The following is an 8,144-nucleotide window of genomic DNA, read 5'->3' on the forward strand; positions in this document are numbered from 1 at the left end:
AAGGGAATTAAAAAGTACAAGCTTCCAGTTATAAAATAAATAAGTCACAGAGATGAAAAGTATAGCATAGGGAACATAGTCAATAATATTGTATTGTGACACATGGTATGTACACTCATCATGCTGAGCATTGTATAATGTATAGAATTGTCAAATTGCTGTGTTGTATACCTGAAACTAATATAACATTGCAAAAAAATAATAATAATATAACATTGCATGTCAACTACACTTCAGTTACAAAAAGAGAAAAGTGGGGCCTGTGCCTGGCTCAGTGGGTATAACATGATACTTAATCTTGGGGTTGTGAGTTCAAAGTCCCACACTGGGCATAGAGCTTACTTAAAAAATAAATAAATATTTTTTTTAAAAAAAGAGAAAAGTACAGTATGCGACCCTTCATGTAAGAAATAAGAGGATTTAAGGAAACACATGTATTTGCATATCTTTACAAAAAGAAACATAGGAAGGATAAACCAACAACTATTAAAGTTGGTTGCCTAGAGATGCTGGGAGGGAGCAGGCTAGAAAGAATAGAATGGAGAAGTGATACTTCCTTGAGTATACTGGTTGGTATATTTCTGACTTTTGAAACCATGTTAATGTTTTACACACTTAAAAAATAAATAAAATTGGGGCACCTGGGTGATGCAGTCAATTAGGAGTCTGACTCTTGGTTTTGGCTCAGGTTGTGATCTCAGGATCATGAGACTGAGCCTTATGTCCAGCTCCACGATCAGCACAGAGTCTGCTTGATATTCTCTTGCCCTCTGCCCTTCCCCGCTAAAATAAATAAATAAATAAATAAATAAATAAATAAATAAATAAATAAATAAATAACTCTTCTTAAAAATTAAAGTAAATAAAATTAACAAGGATGGAGAGGATACTAAAAAGGACAAATTAACCTCCACTGTATTTCATTTTTTAAAAGATTTTATTTATTTATTTATTTATTTATTTGACAAAGAGAGAGCATGCATGCAAGCAGGGGGGGTGGCAGGCAGAGGAAGAAGAAGAAGCAGGCTCCTTCCTGAGCAGGTAGCCCAACTCAGGGCTCAGGGTTTGATTCCAGGACCAATCCCAGGACTCTGGGATCACGACCCGAGCCAAAGGCAGATGCTCAACTGGCTGAACCACCCAGGAACCCCACCTTTACTGTATTTCAAACACAGCCTCACTTAAGGAGAGCAGGAAGAAGAACTAACCCAAGTAACTTTTGAATATGGTATCCATTAGGCTAAAGACAAAAAAGACTGTGACAAATATTGACCTTTAGTTGGTAGACTTGTCTTCCTCAGTAGTATTAGCTAGTGAATCTGAAACTACCGAATGTGTATCTTAGGATTGAGATAAGTAAATTCTTGTGGATAAAGAGAATCAGGATTCTCACTGCTGGAGAAGGGAGTTAAAAATACAGACAAGGAAAAGGCTAGGATGAACATTCTGGTGTTGGATTGTTATTGTAGATGCAGTGGGAACTCGTAGATTTTAATATATAAGCAGAAAGATAGATGTGTGTATGGAATTACATACGTGTGTGTATGGAATTACATACGTGTGTGTATGGATTCACTATGTATATGCATCTATATTTACACTCTACCTCTGTCCTCTGAGAGGGCCTAGCATCAGCAACACCATAGAAGCAATGAGCACTTCTAGTACCTAGATCTTGGTTTCCTAAATGCCATCTCCACTAAAAGGAGAAAAAAAAATGGCTGACCCCCAGGGCCATGACTGGGAAAGTACAAGATAAGCCTGAAACATTCCAATGTGCTCTAAAGGAAAGATGTACTCAAAAAAATGATGGAGATATGTCAAAAGGACACAGGAACCAACTGGAGGAGACTCCCATGGCCAAATCTAGAACAATTTGAGCATTAAAATAAATAATGAGAGTTCTGTTCAACAAATGGTGCTGGGAAAACTGGATATCTACATGCAAAAGAATGAATTTGGACTCTTACATCACATCATATACAAAAATTAATTCAAAATAGACCAAACATCTAAATATAAAGGCCTTCTTAGAAGAAAGCTTCATGACATTGAGTTTGGTGATGATTTCTTGGATATGGTACCAAAAGCACGGGCAACAAAAGAAAGAATTGGTAAGTTGGCTATATCAAAATTAAAACCTTCTGGGGATGGGATGCCTGGGTTGCTCAGTGGTTGGGTGTCTGCCTTCAGCTCAGGGCATGATCCTAGAGTCCCAGGATCGAGTGCAAGATCAGGCTCCCTGCATGGAGCCTGCTTCTCTCTCTACCTATGTTTCTGCCTCCCTGTGTATCTCTCATGAATAAATAAATAAAATCTTTTAAAAAACTCAAAAACCTCTGGGGTGCCTGGGTGGCACAGTCAGCTGAGCATTCAATTCTTGGTTTTGGCTCAGGTCGTGATCTCAGGATGGTGGAATCAAGCCCTACCTCAGGCTCTGTGCTTGGGATTCTCTCTTTCCCTCTTCCTCTGCCCCTCCCTCTTGTGCTCTCTCTCTCTCTAAAATAAATAAATACAATATTTTAAAAACTTAAAAATTTCTGTGCATGAAAGGATACAATCAACAGAGAGAAAAGGCAACCCATGGAATGGAAGACAATATTTATAAAATATATATCTGATAAGAAGCTAATGTGCAGAATATATAAAGAACTTCTACAACTCGACAAAAACAAAAAACAAACAACTCCATTTTAAAATGAGCAAAGGACATTTCTCCAAAGAATATATATAAATGGAGCCAATAACCACATGAAAAGATGCTAAACATCATTCATTATTAGGGAAATACCAGTCAAAACCATAGTGAGATACCACCTCACACCCATTAGAATGGCTACTATGAGTAACAAAAAACAAGTGTTGGAACCCCTGTGAATGGAATGTAGGAATGTAAAATGGTACAGCCACTGTGTAAAACAGTATGGTAGTTCCTCAGAAAGTGAAATATGGAATTACTATAGGATCCAGCAATTCCATTTCTGGATATATACCCAAAAGAATTGAAAGGAGGGACTCAAAGGGGAGCCTGGGCGACTCAGATGGTTGAGCATCTGCTTTCGGTTCAAGTCATAATCTTAGGGCCCTGGGATCGAGCACCACTTCAGGCTCCCAGCCCAGTGGGGAGTCTGCTTCTCCCTCCACCTCTCCCTCTGCCTCTCCCTCTGCTTGTGCTCTCTCTCTCTCTCTCAAATGAATAAATTAAAAATCCTTTTAAAAAAATAGGGATTCAGAGGTATTTGTATACCCATGTTCATAGTAGCATTATTCACAATAGCCAAAAAGTGGAAGCAACCCAAGCGTTTATGGATGGACGAATGAGTAAACAAAATGTGACATATACATACAATGGAATATTATTCAGTCTTTAAAAGGAAGGAAATTCTGACACATGCCTGAACCTGGAGAACATTAGGCTAAGTGAAATAAGCCAGTCATGAAAGGGCAAATACTATATGATCTCATTTATATGAAGTACTTAAAAGAGTCAAATTTTTAGAAACAGAAAGTAGAATGGCAGTTGCCAGGGGCTGGAGGAGGGAATCCTGGTATTTAATGCATAGAGAGTTTAAGTTTGGGCGGATGAAAAATGTTCTGCAGATGAATGGTAGCGTCGGTTGTACAAGAATGTAAATATGCTTAATATTACCAAACTGTACACTTAAAAATGGCTAAGACCGTAAACTCTATTGGGGCACCTGGCTGGCTCAGTCAGTGGAGCATGTGACTCTTGATCTCGGGGTTGTGAGTTTAAGCCCCACGTTGGGTGAGGGGTTACTTAAAATGTTTTTAAAACGTTAAAAGAGGGGATCCCTGGGTGGCTCACCGGTTGAGCACCTGCCTTCGGCCCAGGGCGTGATCCTGGAGTTCCGGGATCAAGTCCCACATCGGGCTCCCTGCATTGAGCCTGCTTCTCCCTCTGCCTGTGTCTCTCTCTGCCTCTCTGTGTGTGTGTGTCTCTCATGAATAAATAAATAAAATCTTAAAAAAATAAATAAAACGTTAAAAGATAGTAAACTTTATGTGTGTTATATCACAATTTAAAAAACTATGCTCAGTGAGAGAAACAAGACACAAAAGATGATGTATCATATGATTTCATTTATATGAAATGTCCAGAATAAGCAAATCTATAGAGACATGAAGAGGTCAATGACATTGTCTAGGGCTGCCAAGGGCAGATGAGGAGTGACTGCTAATGGGCACAAGGTTTCTTTTTGGGGTGATTGAAATGTCCTAAAAATAGATTGTGGTGATCTTTATACCAGTCTATAAATCTATCTACCATTGCATTGTACAACTAACACAGGTGAGTTTTATAGTGCTTAAATTATATCTCAATTAAGCTACTTTCATAAAGATAGGAACTGACGTTAATCTTTAAATTAAAAGAACTCATGAGTCTCATACTTTTTTAAAAGATTTTATTTATTTATTCCTGAGAGCCACAGAGACAGGCAGCAACATAGGCAGAGGGAGAAGCAGGCTCCCCGCAAGGAGCCCAATATGGGACTCAATCCCAGTATGTCGAGATCACACCCTGAGCCGAAGGCATCCCATGAGTCCCATACTAATACAAATAAACAAATTAATAAATAAAGACATGGGAAGGAAGGGAAAACTCTTCCTTACCATAAAATCCCAGCTATACATGTAAAAGAAAATCATCACTTGGCCACCATCATAGTAGTAATTGCTTTGGGTAAGAATTACCAATGGATGCTAAATTATTTTTTTTATGATAGTCATACAGAGAGAGAGAGAGAGAGGCAGAGACACAGGCAGAGGGAGAAGCAGGCTCCATGCACCGGGAGCCTGATGTGGGATTCGATCCCAGGTCTCCAGGATCGCGCCCTGGGCCAAAGGCAGGCGCCAAACTACTGCGCCACCCAGGGATCCCTAAATTATTTTTTAATATTTTATTTATTTATTCATGAGAGACAGAGAGAGAGAGAGAGAGAGAGGCAGAGACACAGGCAGAGGGAGGAGCAGGCTCCATGCAGGGAACCTGACGTGGGACTCAATCCCGGGTCTCCAGGATCAGGCCCTGGGCTGAAGGCGGCACTAAACCACTGAGCCACTCAGGCTGCCCCTGGATGCTAAATTATTAAGTAGAAATTTGAGGAATAGTAGAAGAGTTACATAATCTCAAAGTATGTCCTTACAAGGTACTCATTTATTTTTTAAATATTCTTTCTTTCTTATTTTTAAAATTTGCATGGCATATTATTAGTTTCAGAGGTAGAGTTCAGTGATTCATCAGTTGCATATAACACTGAATGCTCCTCACATCACGTGCCTTCCTTAATGCCTGTCACCCAGTTACCCCATCTCCCCCACGCCCTCCCCTCCAGCAACCTTCAGTTTGTTTCCTATAATTAAGAGTCTCTTATGGTTTATCTCCCTCTCTGATTTCATCTTGTTTTATTTTTTTCCTGCCTTTGCCTATGCTCCTCTATTTTGTTTCTTAAATTTCACATATGAGTGAAATCATATGATAATTGCCTTCCTCTAATTGACTTATTTCACTTACCATAATACCCTCTAGTTCCATCAATGTCATTGTAAATGGAAAGATTTCTTTTTAGATAGTTGAATAATATTCCATTACACACACACACACACACACACACACATCTTCTTTATCCATTCATTTGTTGATGAACATCTGGACTCTTTCCATAGTTTGGTTATTATAGACATTGCTGTGATAAATATTGGGGTGCAGGTGCCCCTTTCAATTACTACATTTGTATCTTTGGAATAAATATCTAGTAGTGCAATTGATAGGTCATGGGATAGCTCTATTTTAAACTTTTTGAGGAACCTCCATATTGTTTTCCAGAGTGGCTATACCAGCTTGCATTCCCACCAACAGGGTAAGGTTTCTCTGCATCCTCACCAACATCTGTCGTTTTCTGACTCGTTAATTTTAGCTGTTCTGAGAGGTGTGAGGTGGTATCTCATTGTGGTTTTTTAAAAAGATTTTATTTACTTATTTGACAGAGAGAGCACAAGCAGGGGGAACAGGAGAAGCAGGCTCCCTGCTGAGCAAGGAGCCTATATGGGGCTCAAGCCCAGGGCCCTGGGATCATGACCTGAGCCAAAGGCAGACACTTAACCAACTGAACCACCCAAGCATCCCTCTTTGAGGTTTTGATTTGTATTTCCCTGATGCCAAGTGATGTTGAGCATTTTTTCATGTATCTGTTGGCCATTTGGGGTCTTTTTGGTTTTTTTAAGATTTTATTTATTCATGAGAGACACAGAGAGAGAGGCAGAGACATAGGCAGAGGGAGAAGCAGGCTCTCTACAAGGAGCGCAATGTGGGACTCTATCAAAGGACCCTTGGATCACAACCTGAGCCAAAGCAGATCCTCAACCACTGAGTCACCCAGGTGTGCCCTGTTGGCCATTTCTAAGTCTTCTTTGGAGAAATGTCTGTTCATATCTTCTGCCCATTTCTTGATTGGATTATTTGTTCTTTGGATGTTGAGTTTGATAAGTTCTTTATAGATTTTGGATACTAGCCCTTTATCTGATAAGACATTTGCAAATATCTTCTCCCATTCTGTCTGTCGTCTTTTTTTTTTTTTTTTTTACTATTTCCTTTTCTGTGCAGAAGCTTTTTATCTTGATGAAGTCCCAGGAGTTCACTTTTGCCTTTGTTTCTCTTGCCTTTGGAGACATGTCTAACTGGAAGTTGCTGTGGCTGAGGTCACAGAGGTTGCTGCCTCTGTTCTCCTCTAGGATTTTGATAGATTCCTGTCTCACATTTAGGTCTATACAAGATACTCATTTAATTACAAAGGGGAAATAGTACCTTTACAATTGAGAAATCTGGAAGACACCACCTTAATCAAATGATCAAAGCTAACAACAATTTTGCAATTAACCAATACTTTGAGCTTTCAGATATGCTGAGAAGAACGCAGTCACTGCTGTGGAATTCCTGCCAAAAATGCATAATCCAAATCAAATTCTGAGGAAACATCAGATAAACCCAAATTGAAGGACATTCTTCCAAACTGCCCTGTGCTCTTCAAAAACATTAAGATCATGCAAGTTAAGAGAAGACCAAGACATTGTTCCAGATTGAAAGAGATTAAAAAGACCTGATAACAGAATGTATCTTGTGACCTAGGATTTCCTTTAACTATAAAAGGACATGAGTGAAATAGGTGAAGGGGAGTAAGAGGTACAAACTTCCAGTTATAAAATAAATAACTTACAGGAATGAAAGGTACAGCATAGGGAATAGAGTCAATAGTATTGTAATAACATTGCATGGTGACAGATAACTACACTTATAGAACAGTCAGATCACTGTGTGTACACCTGAAATTAACCATAACATTGTATATCAACTATGCTTTTTTGTAAAGGACATTATTGACACATTCACTAGGATGGCTATAATCAAAAAGTCAAATAACAGTGACTGCTGGTAAAGATGCGGATAAATTGGAACATTCATACTTTGCTGGTAGGAACGGAAGAAAATGAACTTGTTCTTAGGAAATTCATATTAAAGTATTCAGTTGAAAGTGTTTCATACCCTCAACTACTCCCAAGTAGTTCAGAAAAAAATACAGATAGATATAGAGGCACCTGGGTAGCTCAGTTGGTTAAGCATCTGCCTTCAGCTCAGGTCATGATCTCAGGGTCTTGGGATTGAGTCCCACATCAGGCTCACTGCTCAGCACGGAGTCTGCTTCTCCCTCTCCCTCTGTGCTCTCCCTCTCTTGCTCTCTAATAAATAAATAAATCTTAGATAGATAGATAGATAGATAGATGATAGATAGATATAGATGATAGATATATAGAAGCAGAGACAGAAAGAAACAGAGATAAATGTGTTATTATTATGAGACTTGGTATTTTTTCCCATCTAATAAGTGAAAAATGGGATCTCGTTGTCTTAATTTGCATCTCTTTAATTATGGGGAGACCATTTAAAATGCCCCAGAATCTATAATCTGGAATGACCACAAAGGCTAAAAGATTTAACAGATATGCCCACCCTTTATAAAGCTCTAGTGATAAAAATATGAAACACCACATCTAGTAGAGGTGAAATGGTATCTGTCATTTTAATTTTGCATTTCACTGACAACTAAAAAGATCAGGTTATCTTTTCATAT

The sequence above is a fragment of the Nyctereutes procyonoides genome, unplaced genomic scaffold, assembly GCF_905146905.1.
Source record: "Nyctereutes procyonoides isolate TBG_1078 unplaced genomic scaffold, NYPRO_anot_genome, whole genome shotgun sequence".
NCBI lineage: Eukaryota > Metazoa > Chordata > Mammalia > Carnivora > Canidae > Nyctereutes > Nyctereutes procyonoides.